This window comes from Rhinatrema bivittatum, chromosome 5 (genome assembly GCF_901001135.1).
Source record: "Rhinatrema bivittatum chromosome 5, aRhiBiv1.1, whole genome shotgun sequence".
Classification (NCBI taxonomy): Eukaryota; Metazoa; Chordata; class Amphibia; order Gymnophiona; family Rhinatrematidae; genus Rhinatrema; species Rhinatrema bivittatum.
This window is the reverse complement of record NC_042619.1, coordinates 299,940,228-299,958,270: the sequence shown is the minus strand read 5'-3', so window position 1 is coordinate 299,958,270 and position 18,043 is coordinate 299,940,228.

Here is an 18,043-nt window from a genome sequence, read left to right as displayed (position 1 = left end):
TGAAATGAAGTTGGCCGTAGAGGCAAAAACTCATAATAAAAGCTTTTAAAAATATATCCAAAGCAGGGAGTCGGCTGGACTGTTAGATGACCGAGGGGTTAAAGGGGCTCTTAGGGAAGATAAGGCCATTGCAGAAAGACTAAATTAATTCTGTGCTTCTGTGCTTAATAATGAGGATGTTGGGGAGATACTGGTTCCAGAGATGGTTTTCAAGGGTGATGAGTCAGATGAACTGAACCAAATCACTGTGAACTTGGAAGATGTAGTAGAGCAGATTGACAAACTAAAGAGTAGCAAATCACCTGGACCAGATGGTATGTCCCCAGGGTTCTGAAGGAACTAAAAAGTGAAATTTCAGATCTATTAGTTACAATTTGTAACCTATCATTAAAATCATCCATTGTATCTGAAGACTGGAGGGTGGCTAATGTAACCCCTATATTTAAAAAGGGCTCTAGGGGTGATCCGGGAAACTATAGACCTGTGAGCCTAACTTCAGTGCCGGGAAAAATAGTGGAAACTATTCTAAAGATCAAAATCACAGAGCATATAGAAAGACATGGTTTAATGGAACACAGTCAGTATAAATTTACCCAAGGGAAGTCTTGCCTAACAAATCTGCTTCATTTTTTGAGGGGTTAATAAACATGTGGTAAAGGTGAACTGGTAGATGTAGTGTATTTGGTTTTTCAGACGGTGTTTGACAAAGTCCCTCATGAAAGACTTCTAAGAAAACTAAAAAGTCATGGGATAGGAGGCAAAGTCCTTTTGTGGACTTTGTGGTTAAAAGACAGGAAATATAGTAGGATTAAATGGTCAGATTTCTCAGTAGAAAGAGTAAACAGTAGAATGCCTCAGGGATCTGTATTTGGATCAGTGCTTTTTAATATATTTATAAATGATCTGAAAAAAGATACGACGAGCGAGGTGACCAAATTTGCAGATGATACAAAATTATTCAGAATTGTTAAATCACAAGTGGATTGTGATAAATTGCAGGAGGACCTTGTGAGATTGGAAGATTGGGCAGCCAAATGGCAGATAAAATTTAATGTGGACAAGTACAAGGTGATGAGGGAAAAAGGGAAACATTACAGTTGCTGTGGTTACACGATGTTAGGTTCCATATTAGGAGCTACCACCCAAGAAATAATTGATCTAGGCATATTAGTGGATAATACTTTTAAATCATTGGCTCAGTGTGCTGCAGCAGTCAAAAAAGCAAACAGAATGTTGAGAATTATTAGAAAGGGAATGGTGAATAAAATGGAAGATGTCCTAATGCCTCTGTATCGTTCTATGGTAAGATCACACCTTGAGAACTGTGTACAATTCTGGTCGCTGCATCTCAATAAAGATATAGTTGCGATGGAGAAGGTACAGAAAAGGGCAACCAAAATGATAAAGGGGGTGGAACAGCTCCCCTATGAGAAAAGACTAAAGAGGTTAGGGCTGTTCAGCTTGGAGAAGAGAGAGCTGAGGGGCATATGATAGAGGTCTTTAAAATCATGAGAGGTCTAGAACAGGTGGATGTGAATCTGTTATTTACTCTTTTGGATAATAGAAGGACTAGGGGGCACTCCTTGAAGTTAGCAATTAGCAAATTTAAAACTAATTGGTGAAAATTCTTTTTCACTCAACGCACAATTAAGCTCAGGCATTTGTTACTAGAGGTTGTGGTTCGTGCAGTTAGTGTTGCTGGGTTTAAAAAAGGTTTGGATAAGTTCTTGGAGAAGTCCATTAACTGCTATTAATCAAGTTGACTTAGGGCTGGATTTACTAATACTGCCGGACTCTTTGAATCTCGCGGTAATGGGGGGGGGGGCAAAATGGGGGGGGGGCGGTCCTGCGATAGCCGGCAGTGATCGCACCTCCGTGGTGCGATCGCTGCTAGCGTCACGCCAAATAACTGTACCATAAAAGGTGTGGTTATTCGGCGCGAAACTGGCAGCGAAAAAGACGCGTACCTTTTCCTGTCGGCGAATTCTTCGCTGTGTCAGCCCCGGTGCCGCCACGACTCCTCCTCTTCCGAGGCTGATGCCACCCCAACTCCGCCCCGATCTTGGTATCGCATGCGATCCGCTTGGAAAATGACTCCCTTAGGGATTAGTAGCCACTGCTATTACTAGCATCAGTAGCATGGGATCTATTTGATTTTTAGGTACTTGCCAGGTACTTATAGCCTGGATTGGCCACTGATAGAATGCTTGGCTTGATGGACCCTTGGTCTGACCCAGTATGGCAGTTTCTTATGTTCTTATGTGTAGCAGGTTCCCCGTTCTCAATGCTATAGCCTTAACTAGGGATTATACGGGTCCTTGTTCAGTCTAGACAGGGAGGAAGAATAATCTTCCAGGGCCCCCTGATATTTCCAAATCTGCTCGCACTCCAGACTCACACTGGAAGTGGAGGACCTCCAAAAGGTGCCATACCATCCAGAGAAAGAGCTAAGAAGCCAATAACAGCAAGAGTAGATGGAATGATTCATACTAGTGTTCAGTTATACAGTTCCCTCACTGGGTGGAATAATCATCAGAGAAAAAAATCACATAGGAGTCCAAGGATGGTGTCAAATGAATAGCTTTACTGTAATTTAAATAGAATGATCCAAGCCACAATTCAAAAAACATTCAAATCATCACAAATATAATGGCAATGAAAATTGTCAGTTTGTCCATCTTGGGTGTTGGCTCCCTTCTCACTTCCCTTGGACCATTATCAATGGAGAAAATGTCCTCCCCATGCAATGTGGGATAACTAGAATGGGGTTCCAGCATAAAGTCAGTCACCAGATAGAAAAATATCCCCAGACACAAAACATGCAGGGATATAGTCCCCAAGTAAAAAAACATCAAAATTCCCATGTGGGTCAAAATTCTAAACTACTTCTCAACTTGAAAAATCTCAAAAGGGTTTAGCCCCTTGAGTCCTTATTCCAAAAGGATCAAAAATCTTACCCTTGCTTCTTCAGGTAGCTCAGGCATCAAGATCCTTAACCCAGTCCTTTGGGATACTGGGGATATGCCCTTCCCTTCAGACCGGTCAAGTTCAGAATCAAAAACTTTCTATCAAAAGTCATCAATGTCCAACTATGAAAGAGATGAGCAGAGGCCCACCAAAAGGTATCAGTCAATCTTTTCGGGACCCTGGGAAGAATCTCAAATTCCACTCACCTTCCAATCCAAACTGCTCACAAGTAGCTGAAATTTTGAAGGGATCTCTTTCTCCTAAGCTGAAATCCTGGGGGGGATCGCTTACTTCAATGACTATCTTGAGATTTTGGGGAAATCTCTAGCTCCTTCACTCTCTTCAGTCTCTCTCTCCAACCCCTCTCTTTACTCAATGAGGCACTGAGCATGCTCCCTGGGATTATCTACCCAGTTGCCATTCCCCCCAAAAGGTGGGGTTACAGCAATGGAAGGAATTCTTATTTGCAAAACCCCTTCTATTAAGCCTAATTAGAAAAATCACTGGGGAAACTGTTAGTAACTGGCAAAGCTCGGTCACATATGTAATCTTTTTATTAACATGTTTTTCTCTCTTATGATTGATGTTTTATACTTCTTGATTTTTTTGTTTGTTGTTTTATGATAAATGGTGATATTTCTGTTTTTCCATTGATGTACTGCATACAGAGTCTGGCTTGTTGCAGTTTCCAGTTCAGTTTTGTTTGCATGTTTCTATTTATACTTTATGGTCTCTTTATTCTGGGACATTCTTTGTCAAGTGGACAAATTTAGAAAATCATCCATGCTTGACCTCCTTCAAATTGAATAAAATTTTGTGTGAATGTTCGCTAGAGCCTCAAACAAAACTATGCAAAAAGTTTCGGTTGGATCTCTATTGATTCAAGAGCTAGATGCAGCTGAATAAAGTTCATTCAGTGTACCTTGCTCCACGCAACACAAAACAGCCACTTTGTCCAGGCACTGCAGCCAGACAACCCCTATTAGGGGCCCGAAATTTTGTGGATTACTACAACTTCTGGTGCTAAGTTCCCATGCAAAGCTTGCTATCCTTTTTATTGGCCCTCAAAGTATGTAAAAAATTTTACGAAAGAAATGTAAGGCCTACTTTGATTCCTCATTGCTTCTGATGTATACTTTGATTCAGGCCATAACTGGATCAGTATTCATGGCCCATGACGTACATCTAGGATTTTCACTAGAAGGCTTTGCATCAAACTGGAAGCAAAGATATAGTTACATAAAGACAAGATGTCACTTTTTTATGCAAATGTTTGACATTTTTTGGATGCAAATAGCTCTATTGTGTAGTTTTAAATTTTTTTCTTTATAATGTAATTTGAAAGAGTACCTTTTTTGCTACAAAAGTCACCCTGTTTCATTTTGGACCTAGCCTTGCTTTGGTCAGAATTACAGTCCCAAAGACGAGCATCATTTTCATGTGTGAATGCACCAGGTTAAAAAGAGCAATATTTGGCACTCCATTATGAAACATGCAAGTGAGCTAGAAATGTGAAGTTTTATAATGCTGCTCAGTTTACTGTACTTACCACACTTTTAGCTTTTGACACATATTTATTTAGACATATTTTCATAAAGCAGAGTTGCTTACCTGTAACAGGTGTTCTCCCAGGATAGCAGAATGTTAGTCCTCACAGATGGGTGACATCATCAGATGGAGCCCTGTCATGGAACACTTTTGTCAAAGTTTCTAGAACTTTGACTGGCACACTAACGGGCAAATCTTTAAACTTACGCGAGGGCGCAGATTTGTTCGTGCAACCCAGCGCGAACAAATCTACGCCCGATTTTATAACATGCATGCGCTGCCGCGCGCATGTTATAAAATCCAGGGTTGGCGCGCGCAGGGGGATGCACAATTGTGCAACCTGAGCGCGCCGAGCCGAGCAGCCTGCCTCCATTCCCTCCAAGGCCACTCCAGGAGCACTCGGCCCTGCCCCCGGACCGCCATCATGCCTCAGGCCCCACCCACGGAACGCCACCACGCCCCCAGACACGCCCCCGGCCAGTCCCTTATTCGAAGCCCCTGGACATACGCGTGTCCCAGGGCTTGCGAGCGCCACTGAGCCTATGCAAGATAGGCTCGGTGCGCGCAGGGGGAGCTTGGGGCAGGTTTTCGGGGGTTACGCGCGTACCCCTTTGAAAATCTGCCCCTAAGCATGCCCAGCATGCCACTAACCCCGTGGCCCACAGGCAGTCCAGCCAACTCTTTGTCTCCTTTGACAAAAATAGACTCGGAGTGGCAGTGGGCAAGCAGACCTTTTCCAAGTGGTTGGCGGACTGTATTGCTTTCTGCTACCAACAAGTAGGCCTTCCGCTCGAGGGCCGAGTGAAAGCGCACTCAGTGAGAGCTATGGCAGCGTCAGTGGCGCACTTCTGGGCAGTCCCTATTGCCGAAATCTGCAAGATCTCAACATGAAGTTCCCTCCACACCTTCGTAGCCCATTACTACCTAGATAAGGACAGTCGACAGGACAGTGTCTTTGGCCAGTCTGTCCTCCGTAACCTAGTTACAGTGTGAGAACCCAACTCTCCCTACCTAGGGCCCAGTATGAGGTTCAGACTGCCCCGTTGTTGCCAACAGCACCCCTGTTGTTGTACCTGTTGCACTATTGGGTGCTTGTTGGCCTAAGGCGTTCCAGAGGCAGCCTGCAGCTTGGTATTCACCCATCTGTGAGGACTGCCATCCTGCTTGTCCTGGGAGAAAGCAGAGTTGCTTACCTGTAACAGGTGTTCTCCCAGGAAAGCAGGATGTTAGTCCTCATGAAACCCGCCCGCCACCCCACGGAGTTGGGTTCACCTGCGTTTTATTTTATTTTTTGCTCGTATTTTTCTCTGCTTTGAAATGAGACTGAAGGGGGACCCCGTGTGGCCACGGGGTTAGTGGCATGCTGGGCATGCTTAGTGTGCCAGTCAAAGTTGTAGAAACTTTGACAAAAGTGTTCCTTGACAGGGCTCCATCTGATGATGTCACCCACATGTGAGGACTTCTATTCTGCTTGTCCCGGGAGAAATTAGTTATCAAAGTCAGTGCAAAACTTTGTATACTGATTAGCTACCTTGCATTGGTCAGTGGTGGTTGAGCCACTGCCAAGTCAACAAAATTGACAAAACTATCACCTAGGGGTCACTCTAGACAGCCAGACAAGTTACCAGCCACAGGTTTCCAAGATTTTATTTAAGCACAAAACAAGAAAAGGCAAGACACGACATATGAGAATTGCTTAAACTGCAGATTTCACATACATTCTCTTAGTGATTTTTCCTGCCTTGCACATGCTTTTGAATGTCCCATCAACACATGACAAAGTGGCTTATGAATAAATGTACTGCCTGCCTGATGAGGTTATGATGAGTGCATCAAGGGTAGCATTAATGTGCTCTTCTGGAACTCAAAAGGTGTCTCTCTTCGGGGCAGCCAGTAAATGACCTGGCAGGACCTTGGGGATGCAAGAAATTGACCAAGACATCATGTTCCTCAGTGGCGACTTCACATATATGGCCAATCCACCAGGAATTATCAGAGATGCAAGCTAAATACTGATCAGGTTGGAAGCTGGATTCTTGAAGGGCAGGAAAATATTGGTGCAAATTTTAGTTGCATTAATGGGCTTGAATTGATGATTTTCCTTTGTGCCAGCAGCTGTATGACCTTTGCTTAACCTCTCATCCCGAACAGGTCTGATTGCCTCAATGTCCTCCTTTGGGACAAAGAAAAATTTGATATCAGGAACACGTTTATCACAAAAGTCAAATAGATACTTTGGTGTCAAAATCTGGTTATTGAGGGGGTATTGTAGACTAGCACGGGCAGCTAAAAGTTTTGTGGTTCCTCCAATTCCCATCACAGGGTGATTTTCCATGGCGCGTGCCAAAAAATCTCCATGCAGATGTAACATGAAAGTCGTTATTGCAAAGATTAATGTCATTTTTAAAGTTTTTGTACGGAGCAGCAGAGCCATCGTTAAAGTAGAGAATATGCTCCAAAACAAGTAAAACACCCTTCAAATGCTCAACGAGTGTTCTCAAAAAAACGTGTGCACAGCTATTGTGTCATGGCGCAAGCAGTCACTGATCAGGCTTGTACAGAGATATTGGGCATCAGGGTTGCAATAGTAAACAACAAAAGGGTGGAGTGTTGGCGGACTATTTTCCCAATGAAACCCACAGCAGTGATGCGTGCAGGCTTCCAAATGGCTAAATTTTCTTTGTTGTAATCCCCGATGAATCCAGTGGCATGGAGTAAGTAGGCAGAGCAATCCTGGAGAAACCTGCCTGTAAATGCAGCAGAGGGGTGGGGGTGGAAAACTGGAGGCAAGCTACAGTCACAGAAAGGGAGGGGGTGAGTCAGGAGGAGATGCCCGTGCATTGCTAGCGAGGCTTCTGTCGGAGGTGGCTGGGCTGAGTTCTGAGAGGAGCCGTTGGCTGTGGAACCAGCGAGTCTCCTGGAAAGTGGGGGTGCTGAGAAGGGGGGGGGGAAAGGGAGGGGGTGCTGCAGGCTGGTGATGAAGAGCTGGCAGCAAGCAAGAACATTACATAATGATGCAGGGGGCACTCGTGAGAGGGGTCATTTTCAAAAGGATTTACATACTTAAAACTGGGTTTTACACAAGTCATTGCACTCTACGCCTGGAAGTGGGCTTTTGAAAATTGCCACAACATATGCCATTGTACTGTCAGTAGGTCTTAGATGTGTAAATGCACTGTAAGTGCATAAAAGGACTTTTTAAAATTGTTACAATAGTATGTTATATTTACACGTGTAATGCCTGTGAAAATGACCTCCTAAGGGGCCAATGCAATATAGTGCGCTCAGTCGAGCGCATATAAAACAATAGGGGGATTAGCGCCTATTTAATGCGCATCCAATGCGGAGTGAATGCGATAGCGCTCATCACATGCAAATGCATGTGAATGAGACTATTACTCATTCACTCCGCATTAAAAAAATGTGCGTCTCAGACGCATATTTAGCTCTCACGTATTAATGCCTCCCTGGAGTAGGCATTAATAGCTGAGTGCATGTAAAAAAAAGGTACAGAAAAGCTGAAAAACTGCTTTTCTGTATTTCTTGTTAAAAAAAAAAGAAAAGAAAAAAACGCCGGTAAATTTGGCATCGTTTTTCATAACCGGCCGTCTGCGAGTAATGAAAACCGATGCCAAGTAACAACCAGCAGCCGCAGGTTTGTGTTAGCTAGCGCGCCCCCCTAATTTCCATATAGCATGGCACCCCCCTTGAGGACACCATGCGGGTGTTAAGAAAGTGGGCGCTGACTTTTCAGCGCCTGCTTTCTGCGTATTTTTTTGCATCGGCTCCTAAGTGAGCACATGAGCAGCAGCACAAAAGCAGAATATGTGTCTGAGCCACTGGTTTTCATGGTCGTTGCCTCATCTCTTGGCAACTTGTTCAACAGCTGATTGCTTGGCAAGAGACTAACAACAGGTCAGGAATCCAGGATGTACAGTATATATATGAGAGAGACCATACCGCAAAAGAGGTAGAGAAGGGATGGAAGCAGCCCAGAGAAAGGCAACCAAAATAGTGAGGGGGTCTGTATCAAAAAACCATATGAGATGACCTGAAGGACCTGAATACATATACCATGGAGGAGAGAAGAGAGAGAGGGGAGATACAATGCAGATCTTTAAATTCCTGAAAGGCATTAATGATACACAAGAATAAAACCTTTTCCGATGGAAAGAAATCTGTAGAACTAGGGTCATGATATGAAACTTCGAGGGGACAGGATTAGGAATAGTGTTAGGAAATATTTCTCAAAGGATCCTCAACGACAGTTCATCATGGAGGTCGACACCTCCGACACGGCTGTCGGGGCTGTCCTAAGCCAACTATCCCCTGGAGGTAAACTCCTGCCCTGCTCTTACTTTTCATGCAAATTCTCGCCTGCAGAAAAGAACTACGGCATAGGGGATAAGGAACTGCTGGCCATCAAACTGGCGTTCGAAGAGTGGTGCCAGTGGTTGGAAGGGGCCCAACACTCGGTGGTCGTGCACACCGATCATAAGAACCTAGAATACTTTTGCCTCTTCAACTTTCTCCTCCGCTACCTGCTGGCAGACAAGAACATCCGGGCAGATGCCCTTTCCCGTACAGTGGAGATGGAGGACACCCCTAATCCACCACAGTACATCCTTGACCCGGCTAAAGTGCTCCTTGCGGCCTCCGATACGGTCCCGATGGGGAAGACTGTGGTGCCCCCTCCGACTGCGGAAGAAGGTCCTCTCCTGGGCTCATGACTCCCTAACGCTGGCCATCTGGGAGTAGCCAGGACCCAGGAGTTACTCTCTGAGTATTACTGGTGGCCTCAGTTTAAGAGGGATATCCACCTCTACATTAACACCTGTCCGACCTGTGCCCGACAGAAGACTCCCACTTGCCATCCCTGGGGTCTTCTCAGCCTCTGCCTGTTCCCACAGAACCATGGACCCACTTATCCACGGCCTTCATCATAGATCTGCCTGCTTCAGAGGGAAAGACAGTGATATGGGTTACTATAGACCGATTCTCTAAGATGGCCCACTTTGAGCCCCTTGCCAAACTCCCCTCGGCACCTGAATTAGCAAATTTGTTCATGCAGCATATCTTTCGCCTTCATGGGCTCCCCCTCCACATCGCCTCAGACAGGGGCTCCCAGTTTACGGCAAGGTATTGGAGGGCGCTCTGTAAGAAATTCGGGGTCCAGCTCGACTTCACTACCGCCTTCCTGTTACGCTTGGGCTCCGGTCAGGAGGCGTGAACACCACCCAGCAGGGTGGCTCCAGGTGGAGAGAGACAGGAAGCAGAAACAGTGTCTGGTTCCAGGCTGGGTCAAGGCAGGCAGCAATAAGCAGTGTCTAGTTCAGGCTGGGTCAGAGCAGGCGGCAAGGAGCAGAGTCTTTCAGGCTGGGTCAGGGCAGGCGGCAATGAGCAGAGTCTAAGTTCAGGCTGGGTCAGGGCAGGCGGCAATGAGCAGAGTCTAAGTTCAGGCTGGGTCAGGGCAGGCGGCAATGAGCAGAGTCTAAGTTCAGGCTGGGTCAGGGCACAGTAAGCAGGGCAAGGCAGGTCAGAAGGCCCGTAGGCCACACACACACACACAGAAGGCCTGTAAGCCACACACCAATAGCGGGGCAAGGCAGGTCAGAAGGCCCGTAGGCCACACACACACAGAAGGCCCGTAGGCCACACACCATAAGCGGAGCAAGGCAGGTCAGAAGGCCCGTAGGCCACACACATACAGAAGGCCCGTAGGCCACACACCATAAGCGGAGCAAGGCAGGTCAGAAGGCCCGTAGGCCACACACCATAAGCGGAGCAAGGCAGGTCAGAAGGCCCGTAGGCCACACACACACACAGAAGGCCCGTAGGCCACACACCATAAGCGGAGCAAGGCAGGTCAGAAGGCCCGTAGGCCACACACACCCAGGAGGCCCGTAGGCCAGGTATGGAAATCAAGGAAGAAGGCCCAAAGGCCGCGCAAGGCAAGGCAAGGATAGGCCCGAAGGCCGCGCAAGGCAAGGAAAGGCCCGAAGGCCACGCAAGGCAGGCTAGAGCAGGGAGCCCAGGTGAGCTCGATGCCGAAGCCCCGAGGCAACTGTCAGGCAGGTTATAAGGACACACCCAGAGCACAGAGTGGACAGATAAGATGGACTGGGCCTGTCCGGAAAGCCAGCACTAGAGGGACCCCTGGTGGTGAGGCGGTTGCACTGCAGCCAAAACTGTAACAGTACCCCCTCCTCAAGGCCTCCCCCTCCTCCTGGGTCCCATCTTAGCAGGGGGTACTCAAAGATGAGATCTGGCCCCTCCGAGGGCAACAACAGCTGGAGCTATTCAACAGGCTCAGATGGCTGAGTTAGAAAGTCTGTTAGTGGTACCGGTTTGAGCCCCTCCGGGGGTGGCAGCAGGACCGGTTTAGCAGGCTCTTCTCGGGGTAGTGCAGCAGGTTCGGGCCCCTCTCGGGATGAAACAGCAGGCTGGAACACCTCTCCGGGCGTTGTAGCAGGATTGGACCCCTCTCGGGGCGATGCAGCAGGCTTGGCCCCCTCCTGGGGCGATGCAGCAGGCTTGGCCCCCTCCTGGGGCGATGCAGCAGGCTTGGCCCCCTCCTGGGGCGATGCAGCAGGCTTGGCCCCCTCCTGGGGCGATGCAGCAGGCTTGGCCCCCTCCTGGGGCGATGCAGCAGGCTTGGCCCCCTCCTGGGGCGATGCAGCAGGCTTGGTCCCCTCTTGGGGCGATGCAGCAGGCTTGGCCCCCTCCTGGGGCGATGCAGCAGGCTTGGCCCCCTCCTGGGGCGATGCAGCAGGCTTGGTCCCCTCTTGGGGCGATGCAGCAGGCTTGGCCCCCTCCTGGGGCGATGCAGCAGGCTTGGCCCCCTCTTGGGGCGATGCAGCAGGCTTGGCCCCCTCTTGGGGCGATGCAGCAGGCTTAGCCCCCTCCTGGGGCGATGTAGCAGGCTTGGCCCCCCCCTGGGGCGATGCAGCAGGCTTGGCCCCCCCCTGGGGTGATGAAACAGGCTCAGATGGCAGAGCAGCAAGGTTTGAAGCAGTGCACATAGAAGACTCAAGTAGCACTGCTGTGGGCTTGATACCTCGAGCCACACTCTGAGGCTCCTTATTTTGTTTCTGGAGGAGCAGTTTAGAGAAGGCACAGGCAGTTCTAGGACGTCTAGGGAATGTGCTCGTTAGTGTCTCAACAGCAGCTGTGGGCAGCAGAGCCCTGCTAGAGTTAATCAACTCTCTCCGTTTGAGAGAAACCTGTTCCTGAGGCTCTAGCACTGGTGTCACAGAAGCCTTCTTGGCCAGGTAAGTCCTGGGTTTTTCTATCCACAAACTGCCAGAAAAAATGTCTGTTTTAGTTGAGCCAGAAACAGAATACTGGTTAGGAGAGCCGATAGCTTTTTTTAATGGCACAGCTGGTCCTAGAGCAGAACACCGAGGGCAGGGTTTGCCTGGTGGTAACAAACACGGAAGACAGGAGCATTTCCACCACCCTGGTTTAGGAGCCAGACAGTTCAAACATTCCTGATAGACAGAGACATTTTTCTTGTTGCAATTATTGCATGACCAGTGTTCCTGACCAACAAGTTCACAGGCTAGACAGTTCTGATAGCTTGGATAATTCAAAGTTTGACAGGAATTGCAGGTATAAAACTTTAAAGAAGGAGGCATCTTGAATTAGTGAAAAAGTTGACTCACCGGCAGGACACAGACCATCTCTTCCCCTGGAAATTTGATGGCTTCGGCATACTGTTACGCTTGGGCTCCGGTCAGGAGGCGTGAACACCACCCAGCAGGGTGGCTCCAGGTGGAGAGAGACAGGAAGCAGAAACAGTGTCTGGTTCCAGGCTGGGTCAAGGCAGGCAGCAATAAGCAGTGTCTAGTTCAGGCTGGGTCAGAGCAGGCGGCAAGGAGCAGAGTCTAAGTTCAGGCTGGGTCAGGGCAGGCGGCAAGGAGCAGAGTCTAAGTTCAGGCTGGGTCAGGGCAGGCGGCAATGAGCAGAGTCTAAGTTCAGGCTGGGTCAGGGCAGGCGGCAATGAGCAGAGTCTAAGTTCAGGCTGGGTCAGGGCACAGTAAGCAGGGCAAGGCAGGTCAGAAGGCCCGTAGGCCACACACACACACACAGAAGGCCTGTAAGCCACACACCAATAACGGGGCAAGGCAGGTCAGAAGGCCCGTAGGCCACACACACACAGAAGGCCCGTAGGCCACACACCATAAGCGGAGCAAGGCAGGTCAGAAGGCCCGTGGGCCACACACACACAGAAGGCCCGTAGGCCACACACCATAAGCAGAGCAAGGCAGGTCAGAAGGCCCGTGGGCCACACACATACAGAAGGCCCGTAGGCCACACACCATAAGCGGAGCAAGGCAGGTCAGAAGGCCCGTAGGCCACACACACACAGAAGGCCCGTAGGCCACACACCATAAGCGGAGCAAGGCAGGTCAGAAGGCCCGTAGGCCACACACACCCAGGAGGCTCGTAGGCCAGGTATGGAAATCAAGGAAGAAGGCCCAAAGGCCGCGCAAGGCAAGGAAAGGCCCGAAGGCCACGCAAGGCAGGCTAGAGCAGGGAGCCCAGGTGAGCTCGATGCCGAAGCCCCGAGGCAACTGTCAGGCAGGGTTATAAGGACACACCCAGAGCACAGAGTGGACAGATAAGATGGACTGGGCCTGTCCGGAAAGCCAGCACTAGAGGGACCCCTGGTGGTGAGGCGGTTGCACTGCAGCCAAAACTGTAACACTTCCATCCCCAAGCCAACGGACAGGTAGAACGCACAAACCGGACCTTGAAGACGTTCCTCCATTCCTTTGTGGGAGACCTGTAAAATGACTGGGTGGCCCTGCTCCCGTGGGCAGAGTTCTCTTACAACCACCATAAGCACTCCGCCACCGGAAGGTCCCCCTTTCACATGGTCTATGGCAGTCGTCTACGGCCTCCTTTGCTACTACCGTTAGCTGTCCCCAGCTGTACAGATCACCGCCCAACAGTTGCATCAGTTCTGGAATTCCACTCGGGAGAGACTCCAGCGCACGGCGGTTATTATGAAAAAGGTTGCAGACCGTTTGCGACAACCGGCCCCCGTGTTCCTTCCTGGGGAGAAGGTGTAGTTAAGCACCAAACACCTCTGCTTATGGCTCCCTTCAATGCGTCTAGCCCCAAGATACATTGGGCCCTTCGCTGTCAAAGATAGGATAGGGGCTGTCTCCTACCGCCTCTGTCTCCCGCACACTCTCAGGGTCCACAACGTCTTCCACGTTTCCCTGTTGAAGCCTCTGGTTCTCTCTCCCTTCCACAAGAGGTCGCCTGTGCCAGTCACTCCCGAGGCATAGGAAGACGCCGTTTATCAGGTGAAAGAGGTACTTGATGTACGGTTCCGCCTCAGGCGCTGGGAGTACCTTCTCTCCTGGGAGGACTACGGCCCCGAAGAGAATTCCTGGGAGCCAGCCACTCACATCTTGGACAAAGGCCTTCTCCACCAGTTTCACCTGGATCATCCAGGTAAACCCCAGCCTCCAGGGAGGGGGCGTAGGAGAGGGGTTACTGTTACGGTCCCGGGGCATGGCCCGGGACCTGCACCTACTAGGCGGCCCGGTCCAGCCCCAGGAACGCGGTCGCATCGGCCTCCTCGGCCCAAGGAGCGGCCCTCCACGGCGTCTCCCTCGCAGGGAGACGCCGACGTCGATCCGCGGCTGGCCCCGCCCCCTAGGTGCGCACGCGCCGGGGCTGCAGATTTAAAGGGGCCAGCGCGGGAATCGTGGACAGCTTCTCTGCTGACGTCAGACGCTGCCGGGCCATTTAAACCCAGCAGCTGCAGCAATACCTCGCCTTATAACGAGGTTCCTCAGTCTTCTGAGTCTTGAGTTGCTGCGTATTCCTTGAACTGCTTCTGTCTGTTGACCCGGCTTGCTTCCTGACTTGTCTTCTGCTTCCGCCCCTTGGTTTTGGTATCGACGTCTGACCTCTGGCTTCCGACCCGGCTTCGTCCATGACTCCGTCTTCTGCTTCCTCCCTGGCTTTGGTTTGGATCTCCGACTCCTGGCTTCTGACCTGGCTTCGCTCCTGGACTCTGACTTTGGCTTCTCCCTCACCTCAGGTATCCGATACTCGCTGGCCCAGAGGATTCTCCTAAGTGCCAGCGGCTCGGGCTCTCACAGGCTCCTCCCGGGGGAGCCGTGAGCTTCCGAGGGTGAAGACTCTTCAGCTACCTGGGCCCAGCCGTTGTCCATCTCTTCAGCCACTGCCTGGATCCTTGGTCGCATAGGGTCCCATCTAAGTCCAAGAGGTCTGGGTCCCTACAGGCTCCTGGGGGGACCTCGGACTTCCAGTGGTGAAGCCTCTTCAGAGTCTCGTCTGTGCCGCCTCCCGGCTGGGACGCTTGCTGTGGTCTTCCATAGCATACCATCCACTGTCCCAACCGGCCCAAGGGTCCACGAACGTAACATGAAGTTCAAAAGGGGGTGGGATAAACACAGAGGATCCATAGTAGCTAAAGGATGGAAATGAAGAAAAGAGGTAACTTGGATGGAGCAGCAGTTATTGCACTAAAAGAAATAAAACAAACTTTTTCTGCTGTCATTTACTGAGTTAACCAGATTTGTGAGAGGCACGGGGCTAACCAGTTTAATGGATGGAAAGGGCACTGCAGTCCAGTTTGCTCATCCCTGGTCTAGGGTGTGCTCTACTACTTAGTTATTTAGGAAAGATATGGAATTTACGTTAGAGATATTTTGGCTCCAAGTCACAAGGGTTGCTGTGCCATGCTTTTGGGCGCTGTTGAAACACGTTGCACAGACAGTGCACAAGCGTGTCGGGTATATTACCTATGGGTCTATTTTGAAAAAAATCCCTTGGGCTGACATTTTCCTACAATCTGCCCCTGGGCTAGAGGTCGAAGGCTAATTGAAGTCTGACAGAGGAGGTTAAAAATTAGTGCTATGGAGCACAGAAAGACTGAAAAAAGTAAATGCCGAGCTTCTGGGATATAAGGCATAGATTTAAAGACCTGCAATGTCACCTCTTTTTATAATTGAATCTCCAAAATTCGGGATGTTTAATGATCCAGTGGAATTTTGTGAGGTCGTTATAGAAGCTGGAAGTGTTCCATTAAATATGGATCATTTATATCGATGTTATACCCCTGCTGGAATGGATGTTATACACCTATACGGAATTGCCAGAGAAGACAGTATGAATTAGAAGGCCAAATAAGCCTCCTGTCCCACGGAACCTACGATTTATGCTCTGAGCACATGGAGGTCAAATGACTTGCTCAGGTTCGCACAGAGTGGTTGAATTAGAATCTGGGGTTCTGCCTTTTGATCACTGCCAACCCTAAGGAAGAACTGCATCTGCACGCCTGACTGCCATAGCAGGTTTCAGAACAATCCTCGGCATTATGAGGCCGATTCAGTAAAGGTCGCGGGAGAGCGGGCGAGTGCCCGCTCTCCCGGCGTGCACACAGGCCACTCTCCTGTGCACGAGATTCAGTATTTAAATGAGGGCCCGCGGTAAAAAGAGGCGATAGGGACACTAGCGCGTCCCTAGCGCCTCTTTTTTGACAGGAGCGGCGGCTGTCAGCGAGTTTGACAGCCGACGCTCAATTTTGCCGGCGTCGGTTCTCAAACCCGCTGACAGCCAAGGGTTTGGAAACCGAACGCCAGCAAAATTGAGCGTCCGGTTTTCAACCCGCGAGCTGTGGGACGATTTAACATTTTTTTTTAAATTATTTTTTACTTTCGGGACCTCTGACTTAATATCGCCATGATATTAAGTCGGAGGGTGTACAGAAAAGCAGTTTTTACTGCTTTTCTGTACACTTTCCCGGTGCCAAGAGAAATTAGCGCCTACCTTTGGGTAGGCGCTAATTTCTGAAAGTAAAATGTGCGGCTTGGCTGGAGGGCAGTACACCGGAGCGCACTGTACTGTATCGGCCCGTATGTGCAGCAGTCACTGCAGACAGTAACAACTGAGCAAAGCAGAAGTCAGGTGAGCTCTAGAGTGGTGGTTGGGGGGGAGAGTTTCACATCATCAGCCTCCTCATACTGTTATCATCGAGTGTCACATTCTGTCCATTCTGTTTACCTTGCATTCTTGAAACCCTGCCAATATCACATTCAGGAGAGTGCAAAATTCCTGAAAGGCATAAATAATGCACCAGAGGAAAGGATGTGCCAGAACAGCACATCACAATAGGTGGTTCCAAGAAGGCAAGCTCAAGAGGGAAATCAGAAAAAATTTGTTTATGGAGTAAGTGGTGGATGCTTAACAGTGACACCTAGTGGCTGGATAGAGAGCCAGGCTTGCAGGAGCCCTGGTGTATGGCACTAAAACTGGTGGTGCAATGAGCAGACCTGCTCTGTTGGAGTGGGAGGCGAGTATAAAGTAAGGGAAAAGTTGCACCATATCCCTGATTTGCTTCCAATGGAGCTGGAAGCCTGAAGGAGCCAGAGGAAACCTCTGAGTCAAAAAAAAATCAAAACAAAACAGGAAGTGTCTGAAGCCAAGAAAAAGACAAATTGCTCTTTCAAGGAATATTATGCAGGCGATGACACATATGGGCGATCCCTAGTGAGCAGAAAAGATACAGAAAGGAGAAACCACTCAAGTCACATACAGTGATAAGGACATGATTAGTGGGATAACACTGCAGCGCATGTGGCTATATACTTATACCCCTGGGCCACTGGCACCTGGCCAGTACCTCCAGACCCCACAAAGTAAGCATGCTGTGTGTATCTTCAGGAAGTGAGCCATTCCTCCTACCAAACATAAATCTATCTTCTGTAACCGAAACAAATCAAGACGTGCACATTTGGATGTGGAACAAGCGGACTTAAGATGTACATATGAGTATATTTATTTATTTGTATTTTTTTTTAAATGCCTATTTTGCACACTGCAGGAAGCTGTGGTGAGTGAATTCCAAGAAACAATCCTAAAATTATCACAACATAACAAAGAAAACCAATATTTCACAAACAAACTACAGTTTTCACCTCAACGTACAATGTAGTTCTGAATAAGAGAGTAGATTTTAAACACGAAAGTACATTTCTGTTCCAAGTTGCTTTGCATCCCACTGATCAGTGTGTCAGGTGACATATGCAGCCTATATTAATGCTGCCTTAGCTAAGGTTTCTTCCATGCTCTTCCTTGACAGACTGCAACACATTTCTTGGGGGGGTTCCCTTTAGGTTCCAAAGAGGTTCCCTCACCTGCCTTTGTCAGTCATGGATCTCTAATGACCTGCCAACTCCAGCTTCTCTCCAGGCCTGCCTTGCAGATTTGTTTTAAATTAAATGTTTCGTCTTTCAGGGGGGATTACCACACAGCTCCAGGTCATCAGGGGGACAGGCGGTTCATGTCCTCTATTAAGTGGAATCCCAAATCTCCAACATTGTGCTGGTGACTTCGGCATTTCCAGTGCCCGTGAGGGCTTCCAGTGAGTCTCAGATCACATCAGCAAGTGTCTGGGACAGTCTCGGAGAGAATAAATCTCCAGAGGAGGCCCTGTGTGGCCGAGAGCAAGCAGATGGAGTTGTGTGGTAGAGGAGAGCCC